We start from the raw sequence: 15,746 nt of genomic DNA, 5'->3' as shown, positions 1-15,746 counted from the left end.
TCCATTGCCCGTACAGAAAAGAAAGGGATTGATTTTCAAAAATCAGACCTGAGCATGGAAGGTGTGAGACAGCCCTTGTGCTGATTAGGAGCTGTGTCACAGTAGTCAAGGCATGGGGCATGGCGGGTGGGAGGGCTCCAGACAGGCCGGGGAGAGGTGGACCCAGCGGCCCTGTGAGTGCGTGCAAATGCATGTATGGGCGCAATGTGCAATGGGCTTGTTAGCATTGTGGGCTTTGCGTGAGCGTGCATGCGCGTGCGCTGGCCCAGCATTCCAGGCCAAGCAGCCTGGATGAACAAAGCACGTGGATCTCTGGATGCAGAAGCCAAAAAACAAATAAAGCAGGCAGCCCTGGCTATAAATAGACCAGGCTCGGGCAGCCTGCAGGCAGCCGCCAGTGTCTTCTCTCAGCTGGAACCGCAGCCCTGAAGGCCAGCCCTGGCTCAGCCCCAGGGGAGGGGGAGCCTCTTCCTACAGGGCTAGGGGGCTGGAGCTCCCTGCCCCAGCAGCCCTGCTGTGTGGTGTGTGCTGCACTGTGGCTGGCTGGCGGAGGTGTTCTGGGTCCACTCTGCTCCTCAGGAGGATCCCAGCCCTCATCTTGAGGGCACCCTAAATGTTCGGAGGTCTCAGGACAGCTGCTCAGTGGTGTTGGCCTCTGATATGTTTCCTGGAATATGGCTGAAGTATAAAACCCATGTTTCTTAACCTCTGGCTCAGCCCTGTTCTCTCTGTGGTTGGACCGAGTGTCCTGAGCAAACAGCATAGCCACCTTTCAGCAGATTCATCCCTTGCCTCGCTCCCATCCTCCCTTCCCTCCCTTCCTCCCTTCCTCTCCCCCCCTTCCCTCGCTCCCTCCTCCTCCCTTCCTCCCTCCTCTCCCCTCCTCCCTCCTCCTCTCTTCTCCTTTCTCTCCCCTCATGCTCACCTCCTGCCTGTCTTCCTCCCTTCCTTCCATTTTTCCATCAGTCTACCCTTCCTTCCTTCTACCCACCCATCCCTGAACCTGCAGACTAATGTCTGCACACACCATTGCTCCCAGGGAAAGCAAACTGCTCCCCTGGTTCTTGTTTTTGTTTTTCAAAACTGGGGATTAAACTCAGGCCCTTGCGCTTGCCCCTGTCCCTCTGGTTCTGACCCAGCTTGCTTGCTCGTCTGTACAAGACACAGGCCCCCCGCAGAGGCACTTCCGGGGCTGGGGGAGCTGCAGTAGGAAAGTGTGGGCCCCTGCGGGAGCTCACCTGGTAGCTGTGCTGAGGGGTGGGTGCTTCTCCATCCCACCTGCAGACTGACTGGGGAGTGGGAGCTCCAGACCGCTGCTGCCCAACTCGGAAGTGGGGGTGGGGGCGGGGCACTCGTGAGGTCTGTGTGGCTTACGCATGCGGGAGGCAGTGGGACACAGAGACAATAATGGCAGCAGTGCTGGTGATGAGCGTCACTTCGCGGTGCCTGCTGCTTGCCAGGATCATGCATAGCCACTGTGCCCCGTTCTCCACTTCGTTCTCTCCGTGGCCCCGTTCTGCAGGGAGGAAAAGAGATGCAGGAGGACTGACCGCTCGCACCGGTCTGCAGCTGGAGCTGGGGGTAGCCCAGGCTCTGCCATCTCCGCAGGCTGAGTGGTCTTGGCCAGCGCTCTGAACCTGTCAGAACATCATGTTTTTTCATCAAAAAGCAAAGGTTTGCTGTAGAATCACGGGCCTTCTTCCTCTGAAATCTACAGACTGCATTTTAACGTCCGAACCTGTTCATGTGCTAGTGCTTTTGTTTTTCGAACTCATTGACGAAGAAAACTCACAATGCTAAAAAAAAAAAAAAGAAAAAAAAAGCTGCTTTGAATTCAGCAGTGGTTTAAAATCAATTTGTATTTGGTTATTTGCAACTGCATGTAGATGCACTGGAAAAATAACCCTGATGCGGGCATTGTCTATTCAGTCCACACGTGCAGGGTGGGCATGTGGATCTTGGTTATTGCATTAAGAGCCTACAGCCCTGCCGGAGCTGGGGCTTACACTGTGGCTCTTTCCAAGTCTGCATTTGGTAATCCGCAGTGTGATTAATTCCTGCTATCCCTGTGCTGGGACCACAGTCAGGAAGGTTGGCAGCGGCGAGACAGTGTGTGTTTCGGAGAGGCGCTGATCCAACGCCTGAGCTGCAAACAAGGTAGAGACGGCAGGCAGGCCAGGATCCGCAGTGCCCTCCCCCCCCATGGCTCCACCCTGTGGCTAGTGCCACAAGTGCCCCTCCCTCCAGCATCATAGAAGCCCTGGCTCGGCATCGTGGAGCACCTCATCCAGTGCTGGCTGTGCTGTCTCCGGGGAGGGTCTCTCAGGAGTGATGTGGGCTTCACACACCAGCACTGGTCCACTGCTGAGCGCTAGAAGGATTCATGTGGGGTGGGCTGGTTGATCCCACAGCCATTCTGATGGAGGTGGTGCAGCTGTATGGGTTTGGGAAAGGGACCTGGCAGGGCTGCCCCGGGAGTATGCCCACTTCTGCCCGGACCTGGTTGCCAACAGGGAGACAGTGAGCTAAACCCTCAAAGCCTTTCTGGGATGACAGCCCCTCCTGGAATCCAGCCAATCACCTCAGAAGAAAGTGCAAAGGGGAGGCAGCCTCCACCTCAGACTACTCCTGGCACAGCTGCCCACTGCCCTCTGAAGTCCTCAGGCAGAAAGCACAAAAGCCTGGGAAACAGGTCAGACCCTCTTTTGTCTTTGTTTTAAAAATCATTCCTAAAAAAAAAAAATCATTTCTTTCTGAGATTAGACTTGGGTTGATTGCATCCATCAGCATTCTAGCCTCCCTGGGGAATGAGTGCTGTCTTCGCTCCTCCTCCTCCTCCTCCTCCTCCTGCTCCTCCTCCTCCTTCATGGCCTCCTCCTTCTCTGCCTGCCTAGGGCACAGAGAATTGAGTCCATGATGCAACTGTGGGCAAAGGAGGCCCTGGCTGCTGACTGTCCCCTGAGTCTGCAGAGGTCACCTCTGGTTAAGCAGCATGGCTACTTGCCCAGGAGAGGAGGCTGGGCCTGCCCTGACCATTTCAAATCCCAGAAGCTGCTCATGAGCTGCAGTTTGACTTTGAGTCTTACAGATGACATAATCAAGGACTCAGAACCACGTCAACGTTGTGATAAGCATGATACACATTTGATTTTACCAGTTGCCACATTGATCCTCAGGTGCCCCTAAGCAGCTGGCTGTCCCTCTTCTGCAGGTTAGGTCAGGCCCACGCTGTTTGCCTCCACAGCCCCTGGTCTCTTTTCTTCATGTATGTCTCATAGCTTGCAATTATTTTTCCCTGTATGTACAACTATGACTGTCCTACACTGAAGATGAACGTCAGGAGGGAAAGATTCATACCTGCAGCTCGTCAAAGTGAGAGTTTTAAAACTAGATGTTTGGGTGATTGGTTGGATGAATGTAGATGGAGGAATGGATAATAGGTAGATAGGTGAGTGGATGGATGGGTAAGTGGGGATGAGTGGACAGATGGCTAGATAGATGTATGTGTGGATGAATGAGTGACTGGCTGGCTGACTGGCTGGCTGGCTGGCTAGCTGGGTGGGTGGGTGGGTGGATGGATGGGTGGATGGATGGGTGGATGGATGGATGGATGGATGGATGGATGGATGGGAGGGTGGGTGGGTGGGTGGGTGAAGAGATGGGTCAGTGATGACTGGATGGATGAAGGGAGAGATTGATGAATAGGTAGGCAGATGGCTTACTGGGTAGAGGGCTGACCGACTGGACAGGTACAAGGAAGGAAAGATGGATGGATCATTGAGCTGCTTGGCTCATTGTCGATCCAGTAAGTGTAAGTCCAAAGGGAAAAAAACCTCATGACTTATTCACTTTAAAATGGTTCCTATTAGTGGTGACAGGAATAAGACAAGGAGCCTAGTGGAAGAAAGGTAAGAAACCCACTCTGAAAATCAACAAGTAGGTGTGCAACTGACGTGAAATGTACATATGTGTCTAAATGAATGCCAAAATATCTAGGGGCCACAGGGGTTGAGTTTCCCTCCAAGGAAGAGTAGGAAAAATCTCTTAGTTTCTGTAGGAACCCATCCCCCAGAGGACAGTTAGCTGTCACTTCTCCACGGAAGAGTAGACAAACATTGGCAGCCATTTTTAATCTGCCAGAGCAAGCCACTGTTGTCTATCTATGTTGGTTTGAAAAAGATGGAGCCCTTGGGACTGTATTGGACCTTGAAATTCTGTCCTTCATACAGACTCGCTCTCCTTGCTGTCACTAAAATTATGTAGATTTTATGCAAATTTGGTATGCAAGTTGGATGCTCTTCCTTTGCAGTCCTTTGTGTTTCCAACACCTTCCCTCTGCGCTAGGGGCCAAGCCCAACAGCTCTTCCATCTATGGCTCTTAGGGTAGGACAGGTAGCAAATAAGGGGGTGGGGGGCAGCCTGGCCTATGATACTGGTGGCTACCAGTGGCTACCCTGTATCTGTCCCATACTTACCCATGTCAAATCAATATGACTCCATCCCTGGCCACAGGTGCCCACTAACTGGACCTAAGTGGCACCTATTTTGGCACTGGGGATGGGCACTCCTTCCTCCAAGCAGTGTGTTTCCCACTGCACTGGCAAACTCTAAATGGGATCTTTTTCTTTTTTTAGTATTTTTTTGCACAGGGTCTCACTGTAAAGTTCGGACTCGTAGTGATCCTCTTGTTTTCAGCCTCCCTAGTGCCAGGATTACAGGTGTGAGCCACCATGCCTGGACTCCATCACCGGCTCAGTGCTCCTGGGGGGTGGGGCCGGCATGGCGTTCAGTGCCAGGGATTGAACTCTGGCCCCTGGGCTTAGTCTGCTGAGCTATCTCATCGGCTCTAGACGGGATCTCTTTTGAAAGCAGGTCCACAGGCCCAGGCAGAGGAGGAGTGCTCCTGGGGGCAGAGAAGTAAGCTGGCCTTGGGGACCCCAAGCCACAAGCTCTCTGCATGGGACTCAGGCCAGGATCCCACCCAGGACCCCGTCCAGGACTCTGCCCAGGACCCCACCGAGGACCTCAGGACAGGAATTCCTTCTGTTTTCTGGTGATTCACTAGAGGTCTCCTTGGGGAGGTGAGACCCTGAGGCCACTGTCACAGTCTAGGGATGCGGGGTTTGTCCCTTGGTCACTTCACAGTGACCTGGAGAGTTTTCAGCCTAAGAATATCCATCCCTCTAAGTGATTCCTGGAGGCAGCCACTGGCCCCTCCAGAAGGCCATGTTTAGTTTTTTTGGTAATGGGAGTTGAACCAGGACCTTGCGCTTGCCAGGCAGGCGCTGTGCTGCTGAGCTGCCTCCCTTGCCCTGGGAGGCAGTGCTGAGGGTTGTTACTACTGTTCTCCTTATTGCAATGAGTAATGATGAGCCCTGCTTCCCCTGGGAGCTCCCAGCAACCCAGCTTGGGGAAAGCCCGCAGACAGCAGGGAGGGCATCCTGTACCCTTGGCCCTGGAGGGCTCTAGGCAGATCTGCTTTCTCTATTTCAGACCCTAATGAGCTGCAGGTGGTGGAGTGGTCAGGGACAGTCCTTGTCACCAGAGGAATCCTGTCCCTTTGCAGGGAGGGCCACAAGGTCCAGAGAGGTCAGCTACAGCACCGTGCTCGAGCTTAGCTGTCACCATCTTCAGCTGGCTGGCCTCCTTTGCACTGACTGTCCTTCTGGGGCTGGGTATCCTAGAGCAGGGGCACCGGCTCACAGAAGTGGAAGCAGTCCATCACCCAGGCCCTTCTTGCCAGCGGCTTCTCCCCATTTGCCTCTTTGCCTGGCTGGACTCAGCTGTGGTCTTGCCACAGATGGGCAGGGTGGCAGGGACTGCAGTTACAGGGGATAGGGGGACAACAGGAGCAGTTCTAAGGTTGAAGTATAGAGCAGCCTTCTGCTGGCCCCCTGGCTATTCCCACAGCCATTGAACTGGGCAGTAAGGTCTGGGGCAGGCCCTTTTGTAGGTTTTCTTCCACTCTCAGCCACCCATGCCCTGCTCCCCCCACCCCTGGCATTCTGGAGACCCAAGAGCTGGGTTTGTGTCATTGTTATTATGGTTTGTGCCTAGTTGTGCCCCCAAAGCCTCATGCAGTCATGGGGTGGCTTTTGGAGTTTGTGGTTAATTATTGTGGGAGTAGGTGTGGGTGCTGCACCCACCCTGGGGCAGGTAATCTGCATTACAATGTAAGGAGGGGAGAGAGGCTGTCTGAGCTGCTGCCACTCCCTTTGCTCTTTGTCTTTTGCCACTGCCATGGACAGCTGCTTTATACCATATGCCACTCTGCCTTGGAGCCAGCTGAGAGTGGACTGAAACCTCCACTAACTGTGAGCTAAATAAAACTTTCCTTCCTTCATTTTTTGTGTCAGGTATTCGTCCCAGCAATGAGAGAAGAGTAACTAAGGCAGTCAGACACGGGCAGGCTTGGGTGTACACACACACACAGACACAGACAGACAAACAGACAGACAGACAGACAGACAGACACACACACACACACACACACACACACACACACACACACACACACGGTTGCATGCACTCAGGCGAGAGCTTTGGGGAAGAATATATGGACAGGCCTGGCTGACAGAGGGAGAGAAAGAGGGACAGAGGAGGCAGGCCCTGGAGGAGCAGGAGGAAAGCAGAAGAGTAAAGAAAGGGGACAGCAGGGAGAGTGTGCTGTGGAGTAGGGGTGGGGGAGAGCACAGCTGAGGAGGATGGAGCTGCAGGAGAGGCCTGAGAGGAGGAGCCCCTGGTGCAACACCAGTCAAGCCTATCTAGGGGATGTTCTCATATGAGACCCCTGACTTCAGGAGGGGTTCCTCCATGCTCTTGCCCAATGGGGAGACGGAAGAGGCCACAGACACAGGACCCCCCAAACATGAGCAGGTACTGGGGGTGTTCTCTAAGTCCACAAGACCTGTGTCTATCAGCCAACCCTGTAATCAGCACGGCGGGGAATAGAAAAAGACGGATTTAAAAAAAAAAAAAACAAAACTAGTTCCATGAAGCAATCTAACTTTGACACCTGAACCTCACACAGATGTGTGGAGAGAAGAGGGTCAATGCAGACCTTACTCCTAAACATGGGTACGTTGGTGGGAGACCAAACACAAGCAACTCAGACTCAGCAACAGATCAAAGAAGACCTTGTGACCAAGCTGAGCTTACTCCAGGAACTGGGCTACAAATTGAAAATGTACCAGTGTGTGACTCATTGCATTGACAGAATCTAGGAGAAAAGCCACCTCCTGAGAGCCCAAGAGGACACTTGGAATTTATAGCCATAGCTTCATCACTGTTTAGGTTTAGTGCCTGGAATATGTAAAGAACTATAGTGGCACTGTGGAAGAGACTGACAAGCGTAGAAAAGGGTGCTCAACCCTGTCAGTCATGACAGAAATACAAACTGAAACAGCTTCCACTAACTGCACAGAATACAGTGGCCAGCATCAGAAGGACTGACCTCAAAAGGGTGCAAGGAGTTCTCTGTTCTTTTGGGAATATTCCTAGGAGTAGAGCCCCTGGATTGCATGGAGATTGACTGATTGATTAATTGCGGTATTAGGGATCGAACTGGGGACCTTGCACTTGCCAGGCAGGTGCTTAAGCCGCTGAGCTATATCCCAGGCTCCCTGCATAGGGATCTTATAATTAACTCTTTGAGGAACCACCAAACTTTTCCACAGCAGTGGAAGCATTTTACATCTCCTCCAGCAATGTGCATAAGTTCTAACGTGTCTACGTGCTCACCAACACTTGAGGGTTCTGCTGTCGTGGGTGTTGCTGTTGGTTTAAGTGATGGCCCTGCTAGAGAGTGTGAAGTCCTACAGAGTGCGTGGTTGTGGTTGCATTTCCTTGATGAAAAATGGTGGTGAGCATCTTAGCACGGCTTCTAGGCCTTTTGTCTGTCTTCTCTGGAGGAGCATCTAACCCCAGCCCTTTGCTTGTTTCTTGTGAATAGATTTCGAGGGGGAGTGATAAGCTGTGTGGAGCCTCAGTTTCCTCATTGTAAAAGGGCAGACACAGCTGTGTGGCTCCATGGAAGAGTGGCTAACTGTCCTGATTTTGGCAATACAAATTCTGCGCTGTCGACTGGGACAGCTGGTCACCCTGCATGGGTGGAGGGAGCTGGGTTCGGAAGGCCTTTGGCCCACATCCCTCAGTCCAGAGTCCCCGCTCAGGGTTCGGCAGCTGCTATTAATTATAATCCTTTAAAATATGTGCTCATGGTGGAAGAATCTGAATGTACAAATCCAAAGGCATAAGTCACTAGGAGCCTACAATGTGACACATTTTCAAGGTTTAAGTTTTTTTTTTTTGAACCTACAATCCTCAGCATGTGCAGGGGAAGCAGGGAGTAACAGTCGCTACTTCCTCAAAAGCACTTACTGAGGGGCCGTGGAGATGGCTCAGTAGAATAAGCGCTTCCCTGGTAAGTGCAAGGGTCTGAGTTCAATCCCTGGTTCCACCAAAAACAAACAAACAAACAAACAAACAAACAAACAAAACCACTTACTGAATGCTTATATAATGGGAGCTGCAGAAGGGAGAAGGTGCAGGGAGAGCAAGCAGGAGACAGCTGGGGGCAGAAGGTCCCTCAGAGGCAGGACACAGGATGGAAGGCATGGGGCTGAAGGGGAGGCTTCCTAGAGTGAGTCCTGGCTTGCAGGGCCTGCCTCCCCTCAAGGAGCTTGAGCTTCACAGCCTCAGGGCCAGGGCTGCAGGAGCCTGCACCGGGCCTCCGGAAGTCCTTGAGACTTTCTGCCTCCCATCTTGCTGGGTCCCAGTGGGTTCCATTTCAATCTAAGCAAAGCTTTAGACCTTATACTCTATCACCTGCTGAACCTTGTGCCAAGCATCCCTGGGTCGGGCCTGGCCTGTCACTGTGGATGCTTCCTGGAGGAACTCGTGACTCCCTCAGGGAAGGTCTGGAGCAGACGGACTGTCCACCAGGAGCCTGGCGGTCTGAGGGCTCTGATGTCCTGAGAAGCACAGAGGGTGGGCTTGTTTCCGCTGGGAGATGCTACATTCTGGAGTGCAGGGAAGGACCAGAGTAACCCTCAGGCCAAGCAGGCAGCAAAGCCTACAGATGGCCTGTGGAAGTCCTTGCATATCTCTGTCACGAGTACACAACACCTGGGCTGCCCGGCCAGGAATCCAGGCAGCTCATGGAAAGTGGAGAGATAGCCCTGGCTTTGCAAACTCCCTGGACACAGGGTCCAGGCCTATCTGGTGTCTTTGGCTCAAGTTTAGCACATGAGGAGATAAAGAGGTAGAGAGATCCTAGGTGTCAGGGACCTTGTCTCCTGATACCCTTGCAGCCACTGAGCAGCTCTGTGACCCCTAGCAAACCACTTTTCTAAGGTTGGGTCGGAGCTTCTCAAAGTTCCAAGCATGTGTGCAAGCTGTCACTAAGCTCCGCCTCTTAAAGGTCCCACAACCTCCACACATGAACCTTCAGGGCACAAAAGACACCCAAGCCATGGCATCTCTTTTGAAATGTGAGTGGTACTTCGGACTTTAACCAACATAATACATCAAAGATGACAGGGTGTTATCATGACAGGGTGTTCAGTGATTACCAAGACTGTAACATTAGTCATGCCAAGGGATTCTTCTGTTGGCTCTGATGGTCCCAGTGGCCATGCTGGGAAGGCTCCACGGAGCAAGGAGCAGAAGGTGGCCTCTGGCAACAGCCACCAAGAAATTGAACCTCTGAGTGCAATGGGTCACAAGCAACAACAGTGTGAATACTGCCAAGAACCACATGGGCTGGAGGCAGTCCTTCCCAGGCTGAGCCTCAGATAAGCCAGAGCCCTGACTTTGATCAAAGCTCTGACCTTGATCACAGCTTTCCACTGAGATTCTGCAGCAGCTGAGCTCCAGCTGAGTCACATCAGACTCCTTCTGACCCAAGGAAACCGTAAGATAACAGTTGTGCCTTCTTTGAAGCTACAGTGATGGTGTTGTCACTGCAGCCACTGATAACCAAATAAGATATTGTCAAGAAATTGTGTGCCTCAGCCAGAAAACCAGTCTCCCTCTCCTTCCTGCTGTCCCCTCCCCCTTCCCTTTCTCTCCCCCATGCTAGGGGTTGCACCTAGGGATAGACTCCCAAAGTTACATCTCCAGCCAGGCCTTGAACATCTTAAACTTGCAGACCTCTTGCCTCATTCTCCCAAGTAGCGGGAATTAGGGGTGTGCACATCACCATGCCTGGCGCAGACCGGCTGTCTTAACAAGTTCTCTCCCAGCCTGGAGAGTTCCTGCCTACACCTTACTCATTTTGTTCTGCGTCCGGCAGCAGGGGACTTGTGTCTCAGAGTTGCTTTAGCCCTTGTTTGTGTCTCTGGGAAGCGGGCAGGCTGATCTCTAAGCAGACTGTGCCTGAGCACTCTGGTTGGAGGCCAGAAGCCAGGCCTGAGCTCCCCTCAGCTGCTCCCTACCCCCATGACTCTGGGCAAGGCTGTCTGAGCTCTGTGTATCTCATCGATCAAACCGGGACCTGCTCACCCACAGGTTTGTGCAGGTCAAATGAGCTAATATGACAGCCTATTAAGAAGCCCACAGAGGTAAGGGATTGTTATTATTTGTTATAAAATGTCACAAGCATTCCTGCTGCTTGACTCATGAGGCTCTGAGACTTGGGAGAGTTTCCCTTCCAAATAAGGCTTTTCTTGCCAGTCCCAGGTCTCCTGGTCTAGACTGAAGCCTGCACTGCTCCCACCTGGCCTTCCACCTCTCTCTGCAGAGAAACGGACCCCACGATGTGAGCACCTAAGTCTGTGGCTGCCAGAGGACACTGCTCCCTGGCACTTCTGGTGTGGCTCGGCCTAGGCATCACGCAAGCACAGGATATCTTCTTCGCGAATACCACCGAGACCGTGGGCTGGCTTCTGAGTCACCAGGCAGAGGCAGGTAGGACTGGCAGCAGCAGGGAAGTGACAGATTTTCTCACCAGGACATCAGAGGTCAATGCCTTTTTGCACATCAACTCACCACTCCTTGTGGTAAATCTTGGTTCAGATCAAAACTTCAATTTCATCATGGAGGCAAATTTGCTCTACAAGCTGTCAATACTGCCTTCTGCTCTTGAGTGGAAACCCTTGGGCCTTTCTGGGGGCATCAGGCAGTCAGAGACCTCAGGGAGCAATGGGAGACTGGCTGGAATGGTCTAGAAGGGGGGAGCCACCGGGGGTTGCTCGGTTGGTCCTTTTGGTTTGAAGGGCAGAGAGAAGCACCCAAGCATCTGTGAGGTCTCTGGGCCATGGCCGCCCACAGTGCCAGGCTGGAGATTCGGGCCAAGGACCCAGAGTCCCAGAATGCTTTGCTGCAGTGAAGACACAGGCTTGGGCCTGTTGGTTCTGCCACTCCCAGCCCTGCAACCTTGAGCCAGCTGTGTAACCTCTGCTCTCTGCATGGCTGTTTCCTTATTGGCTGGGCAGCAAGGCACTTGATAGGTGTAAGCTATGATGTTCTGTTGCTGTCATTAAATATTTAAGAGCCTGGTGACCTTTTCATTTATTTATCTATTTTTAATGCACAGAATGCCTATTATATGCTGGCATTGTCTCAGGTTTACAATAATGAGCAACCTAGACAGAAGCTTTGTATTCATGGGGCACATGTGCCACTAGGAGAGAGATAAATAGCCACATTGTCACCTGGCATTGAGCGCTACCAAGAACAATGAAGCCGGGAGACATGTGTGAATGGAAAATGTTGTTTTTAAGTCAGTCATTGACAGTCTATGCTCCATCATAATCTGCATTGATAAAGCTTAATTGGGAACACAGCACCGCTCCTCTGATTATGCATTGGCTGTGACTACTTGTGCCACAGACTTTCAGGCCGCAGAGCAGAAAGCATTTACCATCTGGCCCTTCATGGAAAAAGTTTACTGACCCACGTAGACAGTGTGGACAGGAAGGGCAAGGGAGAGGGTGGAGCAGATGTTCTGGGAAAAGGGCTCAGAAGAGGAAACTGAAAGTTCAGTGCCCAGGCAGGGGAAGGTGCCAGGCAGGTGGGGGGCAGCTGGGAGGCTGCTAGCAGCCGGCAAAGGGGTCTGCAGGGGTCAGAAGACTGCTGTGCCGGAGGTGGACGTGTGCAGGCACTTGAGGCAGGGGCTGGGGACGCACGGGGTCTGTGCAGGGGCAGGGCAGACGGCATGGGAATGTGGCTGTCTTGAAGCCCGGCAACAGGCTGGGCGACGTATTAGTCAGTTTTCCCATTGCTGAACACAATACCACCCGCAACTTAAAGGAGGAGGGATTTATCTGTCTCGCTGTTTAGGGATTTGGGCCATGGTTACCAGGCTCCAAGGCATGTCTGTCACGGCGGAAGGGGGTGGTAGAGCAAAGCTGCTCAGTTCACGGCTGCAGCCAGGAAGCAGCGCTGGGAGCCTCGCCAGAGAGGAAGGAGGAGCGAGCATGGCTCTCCCAAGGCCACGCCCCCACGAGCCACCCAGACGCATGCGCAGTGTGCTCTAATCGCTGCTGGACGTTCCTTAACTCAATGAAGTCCACGCATCAGGATTAACAATCACAGGGGAAGATGAGGAGTTGGCTGATCTAGGTAAACTTAGAAGGCAAGAGTGCCAAGCCTGCCGCAGGAAGACCTGGCCTCAGTTCTTTTTCCAGGGTGCTGCGTGGCAGTAGATGAGGTTTAGCCTAGGAGCCTTCAGGGCCACCAGTCTCCTGGACCCCGGTGCCATCAAAACCAGGTCCCTGTCTCCCACCTCTTGCAGTTCACATTCAGGCCAGCATTTCCTCTGGTCCAGACAGTGCCCTTAAGTTAGCTGGTGTGGATAGAGTGGCAGGTGTCACTCCAAATTCACCCGACTCTCACCCCCTGTGCTTCCCTGGGCTATGAGACCAGACTTGCAGGGAAAAGCTGGAGCCGAATCCCGGAGGAGATCTTGGGAAGGCTTTCATCACCTCTAATGATCTAATATCAACAACAGCCTCCTAATAGGTAATCTCCACATTATTGTATGTACACTAATTAGTTAATATCCAGAGTGCCAGTCCTGAGATCCCAGCACAGGAGAGCAATTCATAGTAGAAAGGGAGACGGCCCAAGTCCCCCAGGCCATGGCCCTCCTGGAGTGTGAATGGGGGCTGCAGGCTCCTACAAGCAGTCTGATGGGTGAGATCTCTTTTAGAGGGAGTTGAGCCCTGCCGACAGCCTGCTGTGAGTGCCTTGTCCCTGTCCTGTGTTTAGGTCATGCCTCTGAGACCCACAGGGTGCGGTGATCACAGCTCAAACCCCAGCCTATCCCAACATCTGTCTTCCCTGTCAGGTTGGGCTTCAGGCCTATATGGGGTAAACCTGAGCTACCTGAGATCAGGGCTGAGCCCTGCCCTAGAGACACCCTAGACAGGGCCCTAGAAACTAGATGGGGACTGTGGTGCATGCTTTGTAAACTTAGTGGATATGGATGGAGTTGTTTCCTTGTGGACGGTTGGAGGGGTTCCTGGTATCTTATGGGACTGTGACTCCTGGGAAGGCATTGGTCTGGGAGTCCACTTGCCCTTGAGGGGTGAGCACATGGCTGGCGAAATAAGGGGAAGCTTAAATTGTGGCCACCCCCAGAGAGAAACAGTGTCCCCTTTTCGAAAGGCTGTAGAAATCCTTTACTTGTTTTAAATAATTGTGTTGATCTTCATATTCTGTAAGGACTTAAAATTCAACACATTGATACTTGATGGAAAATACCTGTTCCATGTTATGCCTAAGATGTTTGATATTTAGACAGATAGAATAAACTGAACTGCATATGTTGCAGGGTAATAATAAGCTTCTCTTCTGGAGGGTTAACAACCTAAGTTTGCAGATCAAAAATTGGAGAAAAGGAAGGGCTGCAAGGTCAGTCAACATTTTGGCCCTAGCCTTTCAAGGTCAGTGAAGACTGAGGACATAGAAGAACCTGTACTGTAACAACATGTAACTCAGTTGTGCCCCAAATTTTCTGATCAAGGAGATTATGGAGCCACAGAGAAATGTGATTGATGATGTATAGTATGCCTAAGGAGAGTCACATGGAGGGAAAACATTCTCTCAGGCTTTCACAAAGAGCAAATTGATCAAGCAATAGCCATGATTCATCCACATGGCTGACACTGACGAGGGATCTACAAAGTGTGGTACGGGGTTACAGGATAAACCCTGAGGGAACTTGACTGACCTTATCAAATACAAAAGTCAAATTTCTTGTTATACAGGTCTTGCTTTATTTTGGTCTTAACCATCCAGCAGAAAAGTATAAAAACGAGGTATATGAAGTAAAGCCATATTAATATGCTGAGCTATAAAAGGCTCAAGTCAACAACTTCTGCAGATAACCCACTACTATTGTGGACTGCTGGACTCTGTTGGATTGTTTTGCTGAATTCAAGCACCTATAGTATTTAGATGCCAATAGAATACCCATCTCTGGCAGGACTAAACAAAAACAACAACAACAAAAAAAAAGAGAGATACAAAGGAAGGACCATTTTGTATCTGTATATGCAGAAAAGGATAGATATGCAGCTACTTTTGTTTAATTCAATGAGAAGAAAGATTTGTAGTAATAGTGTCTGGACAGGATATCCTGTCTTCTTGTACGATCGGTAACCACTAAGAAGATAACAATGTACAAGGCATTAATTATTAAAAATGTCCTATTAATCAGCTTTGAAACTGTCTCATTGATATTTGTTTCTAAATAAAATAAAATAAAAATAAATAAATAATTGTGTTGAGATCTGTATCCTTCATGAAGAAGCTCTAGAGCAAACCCAGAGTGACTTCAGAGTGTGACTGTACTGGCAGGCAGGACCTTCAAGAGGGCATTTAAGTTAAAATGATGCTACTAGAGTGAGCCTAGCCAGTGTGACTGGTATCCTTATAAGAAGAGGGAATTTGGATCTACAAGGAGACCTGAGAGACACACGCAGAGGACGTGGGAGGAGGTGGCCTCTGGGAGCCACCCACCAATAGCCTAATCTGGGTCTTCCAGGCTCCAGAATCCTAGAACCACGGAAGGCAAATTTCCATGGTTTCAGCCACTTGGTCTGTGTTATTCCTTTAGGACAGAAGACAATTACCCTATACAGTTCCAGCATCAGTTGTCCACTTCAATGAATTTTATGGATTCACTGGTATCTGTGGCCCCCACTCGTCAATGCCAGGGCATCTCAGCCCCTTGGAAAGAACCTTGCACCCTTTACTGTCTCCCTTGCTCCGTTCCCTCTCTCTTGGCCCTGAAAAACCACTGATCTACTTTTTGTCTCTCTGGACCCTTCCTATAAATGGGAGCATGTGACACATGGCCTCTGCATTTGGTTATCTTCCCCCAGCAGCTTGTTCTCAGGGTTTATTGTTTTACAGTCTGGGTCTGAATGTCTTTACGTCCCCTGCGTGGCCAACCATGCTTTGGGTACCCACGTGTTGATGGGTGGACATTGCTGCTGTTTCTACCTTTTGAGTGCGTGGCCAATGCTGCCGTGAACTTTCTTGGGCACATTTTAGTTCAAATATAGTACTTTCAGAATGAGATGACCCAGGACCCACGGGATCCTGAATAGACCCAGAGTGCAGGCCCAGTGAGTGAGTGAGATGACCCGGGGCTGTGGGATCCTGATTTGACCCAGAGTGCAGGCCCAGCGTAGAATCCCTCAGCAGAACTCCCTGCAAAGAGGCTAGAGGCAAGACCCACCCAGCTGATTCAGGAGCAGAACATCTTGCCAGAGAGACACAAAAGGTTCAACTCT

This window comes from Octodon degus, unplaced genomic scaffold, assembly GCF_000260255.1.
Source record: "Octodon degus isolate 3935 unplaced genomic scaffold, OctDeg1.0 scaffold00033, whole genome shotgun sequence".
In the NCBI taxonomy this organism is placed as follows: Eukaryota; Metazoa; Chordata; class Mammalia; order Rodentia; family Octodontidae; genus Octodon; species Octodon degus.
Note: the sequence above shows the minus strand (reverse complement) of the source record.